General features: G+C 41.5%; 1 protein-coding gene across 1 annotated transcript in view; it reads left to right on the top strand.

The window, feature by feature from the left end:
* Positions 1-20,655, top strand: part of clstn2a (calsyntenin 2a) — a 524,817-nt gene that overhangs the window by 76,042 nt on the left and 428,120 nt on the right. The window lies entirely within an intron of this gene.

Raw genomic sequence — 20,655 nt, 5'->3', positions numbered from 1 at the left:
TCAATGGAGCCTTGATGTGTTGCTGCAGTGCATCGTGTAGGTGGGTACATGCTGCTACCACTATGGATGTGGCACCAATCAAGCGGGCTGCTTTGTTCTGGACGGTGTTAAGCTTCTTGAGTGTTGTTGGAACTGTACTCATCCAGGCAAGTGGAGAGTATTCCATCAAATTCCTGACTTGTGCCTTGTAGATGGTGCACAGGCTTTGGGGAGTCAGGACGTGGGTTACTCACTGTAAAGTTCCCAGCTTCTTACCTGCTCTTGTAGCCATGATATTTATAGCTTGTTCAGTTTCTGGTTAATCGTATCTCCAAGATGGTGATAGTGGGGAATTTAGCAATGGCTATGCCACAAGGGGTTGTGATTGGATTCTTGTTGAAGATGGTAATTGCCCAGCACTTGTGTGGCGTGAACATTACTTGCCACTTATCAGTCCAAGCCTGAATGTTGTCCATACCTTGCTGCATTTGAACACAGACTGTGTTTCAATATCTGAGGAGTCACAGATGGTTGTGCAGTTATCAGTGAACGTCCACACTTCTGACCTTTATGATGGAGGGAAGCAGCTGAAGATGGTTGGGCTTAGGACACTACCTTGAGCCACTCCTACAGCAATGTCCTGGGACTGAGATGATTGACCTCTAACAACCGCAACCATTTTCCTTTGTGCTAGGTATGCCTCCAACCAGTGGAGAGTTTCTCCCTGATGCCCATTGACCCCAGTTTTGCTTGGGTTCCTTGATATCACACTTGCCTCAGAACTGGAATTGAGCTTTTTGTCCATGTTTGGACAAAGGCTGTACTGAGGTCCGGAGCTGAGTGGTCCTGGCAGAACCCAAACTGAGCGTCAATATTCATTGGGTTGGATTTGTCTTGCTTTTGTGGACAATTTTCTGTGCCATTTTCCACATTATCAGGTAGATGCCAGTATTGTGGCTGTACTGGAACAACTTGGCTAGGGGTGCACCTAGTTCTGGTGTGCAAGCCTCCATCGCTATTGCTGGAATGTTGTCAGGGCCCAAAGTCTTTGCAGTATGCAGTGTCTTCAAATGTTCAAATGTTTTTTCATCATGTGGAGTGAATCGAATTAGCTGAAGACTGGCATCCGTGATGCTGGGGACTTCCGGAGGAGGCTGAGCTGGATCATCCACCTGGCACTTCTGGCTCAAGATGGCTGCAAATGCTTCAGCCTTTTCTTTTGCACAGATGTGCTGGGCTCCCCTATCATTGAGGTTGGCGATATTTGTAGAGCTGCCTTCTCCAGTGAGTTGTTGAATTGCCGCCACCATTCATGACTGGATGTGGCAGGACTGCAGAGTTTAGATCTAATCCGTTGGTTGTGGAATCACTTAGCCCTGTCTAACACTTGCTGCTTATGTTGTTTGGCAGGCAAGTAGTCCTGTGTTGTAGTTTCAGCCTCAGTTTTATGTATGCCTGGTGCTGCTCCTGGTGTCCCCTCCTGCACTCTTTGTTGAATCAGGATTGATCCCCCCTGCTTGATGGTGATGGTAGAATAGGGGATATGCTGGGCCACGGAGTTAGAAATTGTGGTTGAATACAATCCTGCTGCTGCTGATGGCCCACAACATCTCATGGTTGCTCAGTTTTGAGTTGCTAGATCTATTCAAAGTTCATCCCATTAGCATGGTGTTAGTGCCACATGACACACCGGAGGATATCTTCAATATAAAGATGGGACTCTGGTGTGGGACTGTGCAGTGATGAGGTCTGTGCAGTGGTCACTCCTACTGATACTGTCATGGACTGATGCAGGTAGATTGGTGAGGATTAGGTGAAGTTGGTATTTCCCTCTTGTTGGTTCCCTCACGACCTCCCACGGCCCCAGTCTAGCAGCAATGTCCTTTAGGACCCTGCCAGCTTGGTCCAATATTGCCCTTGATCTACTTAAGTGTTTGAAAAATCTAGTCCGTTATTACAGAGAAGTTCTTCACTTCGTGAGAGCGTGGAAACTTACTATGTGGATAAACACATTTCTCCCTTATTTGCTGCATTGAAAATGTGAATGAAATTTATTGAAAGGGCTAAATTATGGTTGTAGCAAACTGGTGGGAAAGTAAGTTGGCTCATGCAAATCTTGCAATTTGATCACGATTGATGTGATTTCTGAAACAAAATTGGCTTCTTTCTCAAACTCGCAAGAGGATTGTGGAAACTCTGCATCTTTCTTCTCCTTGGAAATAAAACTCACTGCCCGCAGATGCTATTCAATAGCAAAAGAAACATGTCGCCAATGTGGTTGCTTATTGGTTAGGTTGTACAAGGCAGAAGGAGAATAGGATAATCAGTCACAGCGCCAGTAGCTCCTTGTTCTTGCCTCTTTGTATTGTAAAGCAGCTACAGTTGAACTGTCCTCTTCCTTCACCAGTGGAGGGAAGGGTGTGAGGGGAGGACAGAAAGGGAACTGAGGTGCACGTCACCAAGTTACGTGGATACACTGCTCAGCCGGTACTTCTACCCATCTGACCTGTGTGCGTGACAGAGCACGAGAAAGAAAGTGAGAGTCCTGCTTAACCTTGTAGGTGCCGGGCCTGTGCAACTTCAAAGTTTGGTAATTTAATGCTGAAACCATAAAATTAGATGATCTGTTATGTTCCTTCTATCGGGTTGCTTTGCTCAGCGAACACATGTGTGCTTCTCAATCCCAAACGCCATTCTACAGCTGCGGATTAACAGTTTAGCTCGTGCTACACAGCAATTGGATACTACAATCACAGGGTCAGTCTGCTCACATTCCCTTTAAAGGTGTATTGCACTTCAGATTATCACAGCATCTATGTAAATATGGACCTAAAGTAGAGTTGGTAATTCAGGTTGGGCATATTGCTGGAGATAAGTTGATAACATGTCTGATCACATGGTACGTGGTTAAATGACACTTGCACATAGGAACATAAGAAATAGGAGCAGGAGCAGGTCATTTGGACACTTGAGTCTGCTCCGCCATTCAACAAGATCATGGTTGATCTAATCTTGGCCTTCACTCTACTTTCCTTCCCATTCCCCATAAACCTGAGACTCCCCTGTATTTCAGAAATCTGTCAAACTCAGTCTTGAATATATTCAATGACCCAACTCCTTAACTCTCCAGTAGAAAATTTAAAAGATTCACAATCTCCTGAGAGAAGAAATTTCTCCTCATGTATGTCTTAAATGAGCAACTGCTTATTCTGAAACGGTGTCCCCACTTCCAGATTCCCCCACAAAGGGAAAACGCCCTACCCTGCCAAGACTCTCAGAATATTGTATGTTTCAATAATATCACTTCTTATTCTCCTGAACCCCAATGAGTATAGGTCCAACCTGCTTGACGTTTTCTCATAAGACAGTCTCTTCATCTCAGAAATCAGCTTTGTGAACCTTCTCTGAACCGACTCCAATGCAAGTAAATCCCTCCTTAAGTAATATCAAAACTGTACACAGTACTCTAGATGTGGTCTCATCAACGCCCTATACAGTTGTAGCAAAACTTCCCTACTCTTATACTCTATCCCCCATGCAATAAAGCCCAACATGCCATTTACCTTCCTAATTACTTACTGTACCTGTACACCGACATCTAGATCTCTCTCTAATGCAACATCCTATAGTCTCTTTTAAATAATGCACTGCAACCTTTCCAGTCTGAAAATCTGGAAACACCAGTTGTCCGGAGTTTTTTTGAGCAGGCTCACGCAACTCGGACTCTCCACTGTGGTGCTGCAACAAGTAGCGAAATAGTGAATGTGATGGCCTTTATAGCTATTCTAATGGCCCTGCTTGTACTGAAGATAAGAGTCATAGCTTTTGGCTGTTTCAGTGAGAAGACTGCAGGAGCGAGAGAGAGAGAGAGAGAGACAAGATGGAGGAAGAAAGGTTAGCTAATTAGGTAGGAATTAAAATTAAAAATCCATGCCTTTCAGACTTGCCAATTATTCTGGGAAAGGAAATTGTTCTTTTTTTTATATTGAATGTTTAGTAAATACTCATTACTCTACTTGCCCCAGTGTGGGCCTATTGGAATTGCTAATTTTGGGTCACCTGGAATCACCTGTTCCCTTGATGACATCATTTTAGTGTGGTACTCTGGAAACATGGAAGATACAGTATTTGGATAAATAAAACAATTTTTATTAATGTTTCATAATGTTATGGCACTGTTTTATGTCTCTGGTACATCTGATTCAAACCCTTGTGGTTAGATGTTCTGATGTTGTTGTATAATCCAGGAAATTCAAAATCCAGAAATGCCTTGGTCCCAAGCTTCTGGACTGGAGATGTTACAGTATATTTTGCTATCCTATCCTTACTACTGTAAGAGTTAAACACGGATTTCTATGTTTTTAGTAAAACCAAAGGTCAGCAGAATTCTCCAGGCGAACCTTGTACACCAAAAGGGCTGATATCAGCAGAACTCTCCAGAAAGACCTTGGGGCTCATAAGGGATTAACTGGTTAGGAGACAGAAGGGGGGATGAGGATAAACAGATGAGGGTAAAGACAAACAGTGCCAGGGATGGAGCCAGGCTAGGACGAGATGAAGGGGCCCAGCTTGGATGAGCAAAGATATGTACCTGGGACTGGAGGCACCTGCTTATCATGTCGTTATGCACTGACAAGATTAGAATTTGAATAATGCAATGTGTACGTGACTAGTTGTGCATAAAACAAGGTATTCCTGAAATAGGTAGAGTTCTGTCTAAGGCAGACTCTCCCTGCGTTTGCTTGAATAAACAATCGTTAACTTGTATCTGAGTCTCCTGTGGTCGATCCTTAAAAGGCACACAACAATAATAAAGTAGACAATCTCACATTTTCCCACATTATTTCTGCTTATCCATCTGAAATGTCAAGTTCCCCCTGAATACTGAGTTCGTAGCCTCTTGACCACCTTGCAAATCCCTCTCTGCAGTGGCTGTCAGATAATACCCATTTATTTCTATTTGTGCCATCAGTTCATCTATCTTGTTATGAATATTACATGCATACGTATAAAGCCATTAATCATGTCTTTTTGCCACCTTTCCCTACTATGACCCTATTTTCTGGTGCACTTTTATGTTTGTATGCTCTGTCCCTTCCAGCCACACACTCGTTATCGTTACCACTTATAATGATAATTGTTATTGTAAAGGCTGGTTTCGCTTGAGTGCCTTTGCTCATGGCCTTGGGTATTGTTTCTTCAGATATGTCAACTCTTGCAAGCAATTTGCAAGTGCAGAAAGATAGATAACAGGTCAGAGAGAAAGATCCTCTGTTCATGGACCTCACTAGAGGAGTGGGGCTAGAGACTACTGAGCCTTCCAAGAGAAATCGCCCATAGTCCTCAATGAATGGAGACTGTCATGAAAGAAAGAGACCGACCTATCCAAGAGAGGCACGTTGTCGGGAGCAGGTCAGATATCTGGCCAACCCAAGCAATTTGCAAGAGATGCCAATTCTCAGTCACATTCAGTCTCTTCCCTGATCTCTCAAGAGTTCTTAAAATTCGGGATTTCTGATTGTCTTTTTCTGTGTGCACACCCAGTGTGGGACTGCACAAATGCACCAGGTTGGCCACATAGACACATCTAGACTCCAGAGTGTCAACTGAAGAGATAACTGGAAGGAAGGGCCTGTGGAAGTACATTGCTTTTATGAGGCTGGAGCCAGGAACTAGTTGGCACTGAGGTACTTTGTGCTACATGCTGAGGTTCTGCGTGAGTTGTGGGGTGACATGTCCCAAAGTTTGTGCTGGGGCTGGTGAGAGAGGATCTGTTAGTGGATTTGGGACATTTGTCCCTGCTGCATGGAACAGGTAAAGTGCCTCAAGGTGGAGAATGGACTCAGAGTCCCCGGCTTGTTCACACAAAGCTGGGGAAATCCCGGTACCGAACAGCCAGGTGCTGTTTGCTGAGGCCCATGATTGGAGGTGGAGAAAGATAGATAACAGGTCAGAGAGAAAGATCCTCTGTTCATGGACCTCACTAGAGGAGTGGGGCTAGAGACTACTGAGCCTTCCAAGAGAAACCGCCCATAGTCCTCAATGGATAGAGACTGTCATGAAAGAAAGAGACCGACCTATCCAAGAGAGGCACGTTGTCGGGAGCAGGTCAGATATCTGGCCATCCCAGTTTCCCTGAGGGGCCCTAGAACAGACATTAGACCCCTCACCATTCTATGCAAAAGGTCAAATGCCTGCCTTGGACAGCCACTTCAAATGCCTGATTCTTTCTCTGGTCAGATATTCTTCTAGGGCTCTTGGGATGTAGGTCCTAGAAAGTAGGCCTTGCTAAACCTAAATGGGGATTAATATAGTTTTTGTAATAAAATCTCTGAGCTTTAGAGATTAAATAAGCCACAACATAGTTTTAAAACTAGCTGTCAGTTCTGTATTGTCTTTTTTTTAAAGGCAATCTATGATTTTATACCAAATATTGATTTCTAAGGGATTGTTTCCTGATTCCTGAGATGGTGAAATTACTGTGTATTTGTCATAAAAGCAGAAAATGCTGGCAAGACTCAGCAGACCAGGTAGCATCTGTGGAGACAGAAGAGTTGACATTTGAGGTCTGTGACCTTTCGTTAGAACCATTCAGCAAGCACAGAGGTAGAGAAAGGGTGGTGGGGGCAGTGGAATAGGGGAGGAAATAACAAAAAAGAAGATCTGTATTTGAGCTCTTCCCCTTTCCCTGCCTTAATACTTCATTAAAAACCTGTTAAATGCTGCCTGACGTACTGAGCATTTTCAGAATTATATTTGTTTTTCACTACAGCATTCACTGTATTTTGCCTTTTGGATTGCACATAAGAGCATAAGAATTAGGAGCAAGAATAGGCCATTAAGCCGTTTGAACTTGCTTTGCCATTTAAGATCATGGCTGATCTGATTGTTGCCTTAGCTCTACTTATTCCCCCTGCCACCCCTGCCCCCAATAACTTCAGTTTATTCCCTCATCAGTCAAAAATCTGTCTAACTTGGCCTTGAATATATTCAATGACCTGGCCTCCAATGCTCACTGGGAAGAGAATTCCAAACGGTGAAGACCCTCTGAGAGAAGAAGTACCTCCTCATTTCTGTCTTAAATTGGAGACCCTTATTTATAAACTGTGCCCCCTAATTCTAGATTCCCCCACAAGAGGAAACATCCTCCCAGCCCCTCCCTGTCAAACCCTCTCAGCATCTTCTATGTATCAATAAGATTACCACTCATTCTTCTAAACTCAAATGAGTATAGGTGCAACCCCTTCATCCCACTAATCAACCTAGTGAATCATTTCTGAGCTATCTCCTATGCAAGTATACCCCTCCTTTTAAATAAGGAGACTAAAATTCTACACAATTCTCTAGGTGTGGTCTCACCAATGACCTGTGGAGTTATAGCAAGACCCCCTAATTTTATACTCCAATCCCTTTGCAATAAAGGCTAGCAATCTGTTTGCCTTTCTAATTTACTTGCTGTACCTGCATATTGACTGTGTAATTCATTGGTGACTGCAGTGTAGGTGGTCCCAATAAAATTTCATTTCTGATTTTAAATGGGATTACATGGAGAAAATGCCAATTTAACAAGACACGTTTTTCCCGTACAGGGCAAGGGAGGAAAAATTATGAGGCAGCTCACTCTGGTTGATGCTCATGCAATTCAGTAAAAAGATGATAGCTGGGATCAGCTTGATCACCTGCCTTCTCAGCTGGGGAGAGATGTGAGGCATAGGAAGCTCAACAGAGAAAGAAAAGTAATTTGAAAAAAGTAGGGGAAATATTACATTATTTTAAACATGAAGATCAATACATGTTTTCTTATTGCAAACAGAAGCCTAGATCTGAAATGCAATAAATATGTGGGCCATTTTATACTTTCAGGATTTGAAGAGTGACTGGCTTTGGTTAGAGATGGGTGCTGACAGGAGGGTAAATTGCATTTTAATGAAAGGACCTTGTGCTATGAGAATGATAAATCCATCTATATTATGCAATATGCTGCTGGGAGACCAAAATGAAGTCACAGGAGCCTAGCTGTGCTGGGTCTAATGTAAGTTCCACTATGGCATAAGTGTAAATGACTTTGGTGCATGGAGACACCCCATATTGGTAGACATGGACAAGTTAATGAAACAAAATGTCAAAATGAATGTCAGAAAGCATTGCAAAAATTCTTCATGGATATAACCGGGCATGTAGGGGAAAATGTCATTTATTCGGTTATCAGAATAATAGGATAAGGTGGTTCATTAACATTGGCTAAGCTGCTACTGCTTGTAAATTTCTTTGCAGTGCTGCAGATATGATTGTATTAGGATTTGGATTTACAAATTAATGTCGCAGCATTGATGTTAAATATGTTACTGGAAAGTAAATATGTTTTCCGCTTTAGTGCTGTTGCCAAAATTTGTTTGAATAAATACTCTGCATTTGACATGTTCGTTACACAACTCTTTGGGTTTTAGCTTCCAGAAGTAATGCAGTGTAGACAGGGAGTGGCAATACATTTACCCTATTATGTGTATTCCAAGCTAAATTTTAGTGTGATTTTATGTTTATCAGGAAAGCCAAATAATATTTTACTTTGAGTTATTTGTGCCCCTTGAAATAAGAAATGTTTATATTGAGGGATGAAATTTCTGCCTATTGTGAATATTAAGCCCTTGCAGGGGTTGGGTGTGGTACTTACTGTAAAGCTTAATTTACTCAGAAATATGCTTTAACCTCACACCTCCAAAGAACACTCCTTGCTATTTTTTAATTTTATGCCGGCCATTCTTTTGGGTCCATCAGATGCCTGATTGTGAACAATTTTGTGCACCCACTGGAACTTAGTTGAGACTCTTTACTCATTCTCTGGATGTGAGTTTCACTGGCAAGACTGGCATTTATTGCCCTTAAAGGTTAGTCAAACCTAAGATGCTAACCCGAGGAATTTCTTCAACAATGTCTCAGGGCTGAGGTTATTGGCCTCCAGCAACCATGAGCTTGTTCCTTTGAGCCAGGTACGCCTTCAATCAATGGTGAGTTTTCCTCTTGTTTCTTGTTCACTTCATATTACTATTGGGCTCCTTGGTGCCATACCCAGTCAACTGCTACCTCGAGACTGCCTGAACTCATGCAATCGGAGAAACTGACAGTAGGCACGAGAAGTTTTTTCTCAACAGATTAGCAAGGGGAGCATTCAAAGCATAATGTCGAGGATTTCTAAGACATGGCCCATGGGCCAAACCTGGCTGCAAGCTCCTAGCATAGCCTCTGTTCCTTTCTTCTTGATGTGCTGATATACAAATCCTGACTTTAGCTCTTTAAGTTTCTCAAGCTTAGTATCAGTAGATGGCATGGGGTCAGGAGACCCTTGCTTCATGTGTGAATGGAGACTTGCATTTATGTGTCACTGTATGGGGCCATTCACTGATGTATCCAAACCTATGTTCCAAAACGTTTGATATTCCTCCACTGTGCCACTTGGCCCTCAGCCTTTGCTAATGGCATTCTCTAACATTAAGGATGGCGCAAGAGTAGCCAAAACTTCCCTCCCAATTTAATTTGTCTCCTTTGGAGAAGTGACCACTCAGGATCTTCCTGTACTTGGATTAAGAACTGATTACACAGAGTGAAGGGCAATCCCATCTTCTACTGCTCTGCAGCATTACATTTGAGTAAACAAATAATTAGTGACTCCATTTTGTCTTTCTCTTGACATTGCGTTTAACTGAAAAGCAAATTTCCTGTATTTTTCAGGCTGCTATTTTCCCAAGTAGGAGGTTGTAGTTTGAAGGCCAAGGTTAGCAAGTCTGGTCAATCAAGTCTCAGCATCTGGGACTAGCAATTCCTTGTGGAAAAAAATAAAATGCAAAAAATCTGAAACAGAAACAGGAAATGCTGGAAACCCTCAGCAGATTAGTTGCTATCTATGGAGAGAGCAGACAAGCTAACATTTTGGAATAACCATTTTGTCAGAACTGTTTAGAATAGATTTCTCAGCAGGAAAATAATCATCTGATATAAGACCAGAGTTTATTGATCCAATTGAAATATAGTACGGTGAATGTGTGACTAGTGTCTGAAGTGGTAGTTCTGTAACAAGCCGTGTTATACATGATTGGATATGCCTTTGAAAGACTTATAAATTAGGGGCCTTCTAAATTGAGCTGACCATATTGCAGACCTGAATTTACTTATTTTTTTTCCCTAAATTATATTTAACTCCCTTACTTTTAGTTGACTTTATGCCCCTTAAAGTAAGTAACAGTTTCCACTTTTTTTGACACCTAGTGCCAACAGGTAACATCCCCAGGTTAGGCTTGTAGATCTCCCATCCTCCCCAAACACTGCCCATCATTGTTGGAAATGTGTGGGCAGTTTGCCCATCAAATTTAAATGGGAGCTGACCATCAAAAATGGTTTGGGCTTCCTGTGGTTGACATCAAGCAGGAACCTGATGGAAGCAGGTAAAAGCCAGAATAAATGTCAGTGAACTGGGGAGGTGGGGAATTGTCTCTGAATTTGGGGGCCATGGAGCAACAGCATAATGAATTTTAAATGGGGATATGCCATTGAGCAATCAGAGCTTTTGAGTAAATGCAAGGTTGTAGCCTTCTCCATGCTCTGCCATACCCCAGAACTCTGGAAAATTAAAATTGTATTAAAACAATTGAATATTGAAAATGAGTGGCAAACTTAATTAATTTAGCAGTGTGAAAGCTTCAGCTGCATATGCTTGTTAACTAATTGGCCTCACTTACTCTTAGCACACTGAAGCTTCCCTTCAGTGATATAATCACACTTTTCTTGTTTAAAGCAAAATATATACTTTTTAAAAAATAAGTAGGAATTATATTTAGGGCTACCAGTGAATTTGCCATATGCTGTTTCATGATGACAGGACAATTGCACCACGTAACTTAACAATATACTAACCTGCTACTCTCATATAGCTTATTTCATGGTCAGTGTGCAGCAAAATCCAAGTTTTGATTAATTTAAAACTTATATTTTACAAAAAATCTTGGCCTATCCTTTTAAGTTACAATCTCTTTGTTGTAAATACCTGTAGCTGAATCACTGTTTAATTGCTGTAAAGGGGACAACTTAAACCGTACTTAGTGAAAACCAAATAACATACAGTACAATTGGTCTCAGCTTGAAATAACTGGATATTTTATCTCTCAATATTTTTGTCACTTTGAAATGGTATTACTGGCACAATGGGCGCTAAAATTTTATATAGACAGATTTTTTCAAGTGTTGCTACTAAATTAGTGGAATGAGGCTAGGCATTGGAGAACAAGGGATCCTGGACCAATATTCTTCTTGCCACTGAGTTCTTGATCTTCTATTCTGTTGCTGTGAAGATGAGCTGAACTGGAGCCAGCTTTCTTCAAGGAGGGAGAGCTAGAGTGAGTCATTAATAGGCTGTTTCACTTGTTTTTTTAACAACTAGTTCAGAGGAACATTGTTAGATCCTCAAACAGGTTATTAATTCTCCCTTATCATCTGTTTAGGGCAATCTTTTCCCCACATGTTGTTTCTGTATGTGGGGAATAAATTTTGTCATGGGAGCTGAAGAGCAGTTTCTAACTCAGCGCAGATAAAGGACTTCAAACATCAACATAACCGACATAAGGAGGACAAAATTGCCTTGAAAATATCAACGTTCTTCAATAACATCCTGAAGTTTTTCATGGCTTTCAAGTTTTACTTGATGATTCAGGAAATCACAATATAATCATAGCACCATATGTTTAACTGATAAAATCCTGGAGCACAAATTATTAACTGAGGTTTAAAATGGAAAGAGAAATTCTTTTGGATTTTGCTGTAAAACTCAGTTTTGCAGGCTTTTAAAATAACAAAGTTGTAGCTTGAAGGTAATTCCCAGAGTAGAAACGGAAACATTATTTGAGATAAAAATAGATTTTTCTGCTTTACCTCAAGCTTACAAGATGCTTCAATGTGCCTTTGGGATGCCTCAGTACAGTGCATTTGCTCCTACATTGTAGTGCAGATGATCAGAAAACAGAAGCTCCTTTTTCTTTATGCAATTATAATTTAGACATTGACAAATGAATGAGATACAGTTAGCTGCTGGAGAAAAGATAGCTGTAGGACTGATGCTTTGATGAAGATTAGGGATGCATTAATCCATATCTGCTGAAAAGTGATTGATTGTTGTATGCTGTATAGCTTTTGTTCTGAATTTGGTATTTGTGAAGGAGGCTTTTTAAAAAGAAGCTTGCATTATTTCTGAAACTCTATTTTGTAATTATCATGTTATTGCAAACATGTCATATTGGATAAAGCAAGGAAGATTAGAATTTGGAGGCAGGGACGTGAGGTGTCTTTGATAAAGATATTAGAGCAAAGTATTGACTGATCGATAAACCCGTTTTATCTTGGCTCACTATTTCATGTCAGAAAATTTTCAACTACAGGGTAGCAACAGCTAATGACTTTTGAAATTATTGGTGTTGGGTAGGGCAGAACAGTCAAGCAGCTGAAAATGATGACACTAACTGAGGGAATGAAACAATGAATTGCACTGGGGCTGCTAGTTTGTGTGACTTAGGAGGTGGGGTGAATGGATGCAGTGGAAAATGCAATTTCATCTTTATCTTCATTGCATTATTCTTTGCCAGTTTTGTGCTAAAATTGTAATGTAACTTTAATCAAAGTATCTGTTATTTGGTCTGTGATTTATGGCATTTATATGATGAGTAAATTGGAAAACATTCAGTGAGCAGCTAACTTATGAGTTGATTATTTGGTCAAGTGGATAAAAGGTAACAATGCTAGTAGTGCATATGTTATGAATGTCACATTTGATTTAATTGAACTTTTGAAATATTGATTTTCTGTTTTTGAACAAAGCAGATATCTCTCTTGTGGTCCCTTGAAGTGAGGAGGACCCTTGCCATGTAGTACAACCCATGGCAAGAGCTTGCATGTGGAGTCTTTTAACGTGGGAAGGCTTTTGTGCTGCAGCTACCACACGGTTCTGGCTGACCAGGAGACTCTCACGCTCTTACTGCCTGCCATGGGTTTGTCAAAAATCAAATTGTCAGGCCACGTTATGAATGCACCTTTTGTGGCCATCAAGTCTCAGAGTGGGACAGGAACCTGGGGCTTCTGGCTCAGAGGCAAGGACACTACCCATTACACCACAAGATGACCTATAAAATAGATCAGGAGCTTACTTGCATGGCAGCTGGAGCCTTTTTAACCCACTTCATAGGCAATAACTGCTTGATATGTCTCTCTGCAGTGGGATGGGGTCCCCGAATAGGATAAGAGGACAGAATTTTACGTCCTGCGGGTGGGCGTGTGCCCGACCTAATTGGGCGTAAAATCGCACGAGATAATGTCAGGTGAGCATCCCGACTTCATTGCACACTCGCGTGATATTTCGCTCGGTGCGTGCCACAAAAGTCGGAAGCATGCCCGCTAACAATTAACCGGGTGATTAAGTCCATTAACGGCACAATTGTCTGCAATTTTTTGTGGCCCGTCCAACCTTACGGTAGGCAGATGTTCAAATCAGCCACGCGGCCTTTACATTTTTCATCAAACCTCATCTAAGGGTGTGATGAAATCTCCATTATGAAATAAAATAAAAATATTTATTTTTATTTTATGCTTTTAGGTGCTTAATTGTGATTCATGGACATGTTTTTGCAGCTTTTTACACCTTTATTTTATCATTTGCAGGTCTGCAGCCCCCTGAGGCAGCTGTCTGCTTTCAGGGAGCTCTCTCGCAGCGCTCACCCACACCCGTGGAAACGTCATCGCCTGCCCACTTCCCGTCCCCACCCCGGCAGCGCTGAGTTTTTCAGCACTCATTTCATGTTAATTGGCCAGCCGGTGTGAAACTGCGGTCGGGGGTCCATTTCCCAGCCACTCCCAGGCTCACCGATTGCGCGCACGCGATGACCTACAAATTCAGGCTAGAAGTTCATTGCAAGAGCAATGGAAAAGGTTTGGCTCAGAAAAGAAGCTGCTTTCAAATTTGCTGTAATGTACAGTTGCTTCTGGTGGGTATGCATCAAGGGTTGTGAGAATGCTCAGTGCTCCTGGTGGCCATGGGCTGGTGCAGCATATGCTCCTTTCACCCTTGTGTGAGAAAGTCAGCTTTGCTTTTCTTTCACTGGGAGCCCAACCATACACCCTACTGTTTAGCAGCTTGAATACATGCCATTCATTCTGGATGATATGAAACCATTCCTTCACAGCACTGAATTTGGAGCAGTGGGGCAGCACCTTAAGTGATTCAGTCAGTCCTTTGGACTGGAATTTGTGCTACTGATCAGAAATTGACCCAAGTGGTGCCACTGAGTTGTTGACTTCTAATGCAAGAGACTAATTTTTGCTATAAGTAGATAAATTCTCATTTAACTCAAATGAATTGGTTTAAGGGTTGAGTTCGATATCTCTTTCTCTGTCACTCCCAATATTGTTGCAGGGAACCTATAATTTCAGAATGTGTGCATGGGGGTGAATGGTGCTATGGGGTGCATTATCTTTCAGACCTGTTACATACCAGCTTAGCCCAATGAGAAATTCTTCTAAATGGTTAGTTTTAGAGTTTGGGCAGTACCTGGCCATGAATTTAGGAACCAAAGTACCTGCAAGTAGCTTGGCTAGTGTGAGAAATGGACATCCCATGCTGAGGTTGTAGGTCCAGGTGTGAGCAGAATAAGAGTTTGCTGGTCATACAGTTTTTGACATGGGAGTTCAGTGATGTTGGCACTGGACTCAAAGAGATGAAAAATGATACATTCCTTAGCACTGGCACTCCATCTGAATGTAAAGTCTGTGTTTCATTATTCAGTATAGCTGCCCTGGAAATCATGGGCAGGATTTTCCCCCCGTTGGGGGCGAAGTTGAAGAGCGGGTGCGCACAGGCGCGCTTCCGATCAGCGCCCTCAATTGGGGGCATGGCACCATTTTACGTGGATGGGCCAATTAAGGCCCGTCCAGCGTAACGTCCACACACACACACAAGCGCTGTGCGCTCCCTGTGCTGGGGGGGGGGGGGGTGGGAGGGGTGTCCTGTCCCAAAATTGAGAGTGTGCTCTTTCGCGCATGCGCATGAAAGACTGACGGGAAAATCCTGCCCCATGTTGATATGCATATTGTAATGCTTCTGCAATCATGTTACAAAGTTAAATGAGATTGCATATGAACATACTGTGACCTAAACTTATACATACTTTTAAGTATACGTGTGCAGCATTTGTTTATGTACTGAGTCTTTCATTTGACTTTATCCTGAATAATATGGACAGCCAGGAACTTTTTTTTTCTCACTAATTGTGACTTAAGAATTACTGCCCAGTTTTCTGTTGGGACTCATTGTCGTAATCTCTTTCGTTTTCCTAAGGTTGTGACAATTCAGTGATGTGGTTACTGTATTTAATTTATCCCACATATGTGCTTTTAAGGAAAAGGCCTTTGGAAAGAGAGGCACAATTTGATTTCATCAGTCCAGAAGGATTGAGCTTTGGGCCACTGGCCTACAAAGGCAGCACACAAAGATAAAAGCTTGGGCTTTTGGTGTCTTGGGACTTGTGGATTCATGGCACAGCATTATGTAGTCCTTCATTCTGCCTTCAATAACAAGACACTGTAAAAAGGCTATGCAAATGGATATTTTGTTTTGCTTTTATTTTCCAATTAACAGTGGAAGGGGTGACAATTATTCTACTTTACCTTCTTAAAAGCAATGAAAACAACTTCTGGCTGGAACAAGCTTGAGATTGATATCCTGCTCTACCCCTTTGTTTTATATGGGTGGTAACAGTTGGCCTTGTGATGAAATCATCAGGCGGAATGTTATGCCAGCAGGATTTTACAGCCCTGCCAAAGTTGATGGACTTTTGAACGGCTCACTGCGTTTTACAGCCCCATTCCCGCTGCAGGGGGCTGTAAAATTCCGCCCGTAACTCTTTGACTTAGGACAAACATGAGTTGTTTAACCACGAGTTGCATTGTTCATTGTATTTGCAAATTGCTCTATGGTTGCTATCATAAATTATTAAAAAGCCATGTTTCCAAGCAGACTTTTTGGGATGTTTAAGGTTGTAGTTTTGTGGTTCTAAAAGGTTATGATACAGTAAAATACATTGCTTCCAAAAGTTAGTGTGTTGGATGGTTTTTCAAGGTGGTTTTGACCTGTTAGCAATAGGTACTAGAGGAAGGAGATATGGCCAGAAAGCAGACAAATTGTTTTAATACTGAAAGAGCCAAATATGATAATGAATGGAAGACAATTGAGTTACCAACTCCTCCAGTATTTTTACTCATAATACTGTACCCACAATTTTAAATACTTCGGATTTATTTCTGGATACAGATGAAGTTCTTTTAGCAGAATGCAGTTTTTATCATTGAGCTTCTCTGGGAGCTCTGGGTATCATTTGTTTATAGGGTGGGCTAGGTTTAACAGTAACTGAAACAGCAACAGAAACTGCGCACCTGCAATCTCTGGTTTTTGGACCTTCTGGGCTGTCGCTGATGCCAATATGATGTAGGGTAAATGGAGTGTGGCTGGTAAACGCTTTGTAACAAAATCCGCACTTTATGTTCAGGTGACCAATCAGTCCTCTTGTTGCTTGTGTTGGTCACACTTTTCCCATGAAGCATACAGGATACTTGCGTGAATGTTTGAATCTGTCACTTTCTAAGCAGTCATCTAGCAGATTAACCACTGATTCCAAAATCTCAGAATGAAAAACAGTAAAAACTACGAAATAAGAGTACTGGTCCACACTGTTTTATCCTTCTGGGTAGTGAAGAATTCCTCATTCACATATACAGAGCTCAATAATTCTCTTATTTTTGGAGAAGATAATCAAATTTATCAATAAAAGTGGAAATTTGGACCTGGTGTTTTTATTTAAGGCAAAAATAATAGAAATGATCATTGTGACGTAGCTCTCACCCTCCCAAGCTGTCCCCTTCATTTGTATTGTCCTGTTTTCTATATAGGCATAGTGAGAACTCTGGTAGCCATCATTTTTCTTTACTCATTTTAATAGCTCATTTAATGAAGATGAACAAAGATTGGCTAGAAAGCTCCAGGGGCACAGTTAAGAAACTGCTAAAATGCACCACATGATAGATTTTAGTGTAGATAATTACATTGTAGATAATTATTAAGATTAAATGGTTGTATCCCAACTAATATGTTTTGGAGAAGTATTTCATCAATAGCTCGACGGTGCTCATTAGCTTAATTTGGAATTGATTTCTTTTACTTGGCATCTGTTCTGTTCTGAATTTTATCAATCACTGCCACAGCATAGCTTGTAATGAATTCCAAGAAAAACGCAAAACTAGTACATAAAAACACTCCTGAAAGATGTCGACCTGGATTCTCCTCCCATTGACAGATTTTTGGGGGTACATGGTCTTAATGCCTGGCAATGTGAAACTGCTGCTAACCACCTACTGTATATTCCTAGAAACCTGGTTAATCATGCAGGAAAATTTTGTTGCCAGAAAACTGCCCTTTGTTGGCTTATCATCTGATTTTTTTTTTCCTTCCCACCCATTCTGGTGCAGTCATTTAAAAGAAGACCAGGTATTTACAGCTTTAGACACTGCTATGGCAGGAGCAACAATGTCAGGTTTGGCAGCAGCAACAAAGGCATGCAGATTTTTGAGAAGCATCTATGGAGATGCTGTTTGCAGAAGTCATGAGGACCAAGGACAGGCAGACCCATAAGAGGCTGTACCAGGTAACCTGGTGGGAGGTGGCAGAGTACACCTCCACCATTCCAAAAACTGACACATGTTGAAGAAAAAAGTTCCATTATCTCACAGGATGGCCATGGTATGTCAGCACTAGTGCCAATGCCAATTGCCTATCGTGAATAGGGGCTTTGCTCACCTCCTAACTTCTACTATTTTTCTGGGTAACAGAGGAGCTCTAATGCAGTGAGTAAATTCTAGACAGGTGCCGTAAGTCTGCAGGAGCTGAAAAAGGTTGTGGATCAACTGACATGGTTGATGAAGGGAGGACAAAGCTGATCAGAAATTGACAGAGATACGTTTACAATGCAGTGCCATGCACTTATGCTTTGCAATTAGTTTTTGTTTTAAAAAGGGCAAAACCATTGTCTGCATAGCCAAATAAGCATCTTTCAGTTCAAAGACACCAGCCAGGCATATTCAAAGAATTAGCTGCTGGCCTTCTTGGATCTGTCATTCCTGTCACTTCATTTTTTCAACACTTCCATCATGGCATCTTACTCATGCAAGCACCAGTGTGCCTATATTCATGAGAAATTATATTGTGAGGCAGAATGATTGTCAGCAGCTGAAGTGTTGAGGACCTTGGGTGGAAGAAAGAGAGAGATGGTCCTTCATGGAGGAATAGGGGAGATGATTATCGCAGAGGAGTCTGGGACCTCCAATATGGTGGGTCATTCTTCAAAAGAACAAGCATTAGTGAGCACAAATTCCATGTGGCGATGGTTTTCAAGAGCTAATTAGAACTATTTGGCCTGTATTGCTGAAAGACAGACCTGTTATCAAAGCTTTTTGTCTTGTATTCATCAGGACAGCTACGCAAGATAAAGGTGTAACAACAAGTTATACTGCATGAGAAGCGAGTGCTGGTTGGTTGGCAAGTGGATTCTGGTAGAGGCATCACCATGGAGAACGCAACAGAGAATAGTTAACTGTTAACCTCCAAGTTTTTGTTTCAAATTCAAACCAGGTAGGTAGACTCTGGTCAAGGCATTGCCATGGGGAATGACCAGGGAATGGCGGTCCCCCAAGCTTTTGTTTAGTTGGAAAAGTTGTAATGCATAGATATACTCCTTCTGCCTGCAAAGGACAGGGCCCTGTGTGTGAATATATGTGACATCTAGCATGCGTAAGTGAGCCACACTGTGAGCTTGACTGATGATCTCAAATTGAGCCAATCAGAGTCCACTTGCCAATCAACCAGCGCACACTCCTCATGCAGCATGAATTGTTGTTCCCTTTATTGTTGGTTTATTTTGCACAGCTGTCCTGATGAGTGCAAGACAAAAAGCTTTGATAGCATTTCTCTTTCTTTTCAACAATACTCCAGTTCTGTACTACCAAGCAACTATTTGGCATGTGATGACTCTGACTTTGCATCAGTGGATTGCAAAGTATGGGTGCAGCTATCACCGTCTCCTTACGTCTCCCTCAAATGCTTTCATATGAATGAGGGCCAGGTGTGGGTCCTCTTGCTACTGCAAATGTAAGTATGTCAGAACAGATTCATTTGGGGGACTAGCTACTATGAGACGAGACATCTCTGGTTTCTAAGGCTCCAGGCGGACCAAACCGGACCACCAGCTGCTCAACCTAATCTTATTCAGGGTGTACTTCGAGCATGTCCTCACTCTCTTCCGCTTTATAATAAAAAAATAAAGCTATTCCCTGAGCAAATACATGTCTAGAATGCTAAGCAATACTTTGCTATTTTTACTCAGCTTTGCTCAATGCCCAACTCTCTATGCAGGACCAGAAACAGTAAACCTTGATATGGGTACGCAAAATGGCCTCTGCCGACTTGCCTCCACCTTGGAGATACCTGCTATACCCTCTACTGCCACATTTTTAGTGGTGCAAATTACATGGGATGGGCTTACGGTTGGAAAAGCTGGGAATGGCCACACATGGAAGCAAACATTTCGGCAAGCCTTGAAGGGACTGTTAATTTTCTATGAGGAGAATGCAGGTGGAGATATTTTGGTGTGTATTTAAGCCTTTAAAGAACGCATTTTATTCTTATTTACTGCCATAAATCTGCCCCCAAACTGGTGGCAACACAAGAATTCCTTTTGCTGTATCTAAATTTGGCATAGGATATTCTTATCTACTTGATCTTTGGTAGCCCAGAGGATTATGGTGATCTATTACGAGCTTTATATTTTGGATTGGTATCCAGCGTTAACATAGGCATTTCGAATGACTCACTGGAATGTGGACCAGCTGTGAAAGCACAGTATTATTGAGACTTTAGCTAAAATAGCTGAGAGACATCAAGTTAAATTAATGTGTGTTGAATTTATAATTGCTAAATAAAGAAAGGTATAATCTTGCAGAATGAAATTTACATCATGGCTGTGTTTGGAAACCACATTGTCAAACCAAAGTCGTCCTCTTATGGTTGGGTTGGGTGTTTTTTGCATGAAATTCTTGCAAAACAGCTGTTCATCTTTGTAAACATGGGTGCATGCAATTTTATAAATGCATCACCATGTGACTCCGTAATTGTTATTTTGCCAGTGCAGAACCAGCTCTATACTTGAATCAGTGCAAGTGGAGTTGGAGTTATTCTAAGTTATACAGGTTGCTCATTCTTGCCTCTGTGGTGAAGGACTGACTGGGAGCCTCACGGAGCATCCTCAGGCATAACCCATTGTATAACTAGATTATGATTGATTCTGTATCTTGCTTTGACATAAATGTTTCTACCCACTAGACCAGAGATAATGGGAAAAGTCATCTTTTCAATTGAACAGTGATGAATTGTTGAAATGGCAAATAAATTGGTGGGAATTCTGCTGACTGCAATTGAAGTACAACTGGATTATATTTCCATGTTGTGAGGGTATTTTGCCATTGTAATCAGTAAATGAGAAATCTTGGCACATTCTCAAGCTGGCAACATAATAGGTCTAATACTGTGAAAACTTTTAGAATAAA

Source organism: Cetorhinus maximus, chromosome 19, assembly GCF_964194155.1.
Source record: "Cetorhinus maximus chromosome 19, sCetMax3.hap1.1, whole genome shotgun sequence".
NCBI classification, from domain to species: Eukaryota; Metazoa; Chordata; class Chondrichthyes; order Lamniformes; family Cetorhinidae; genus Cetorhinus; species Cetorhinus maximus.
This window is presented reverse-complemented; position numbering and strand designations above follow the sequence as displayed.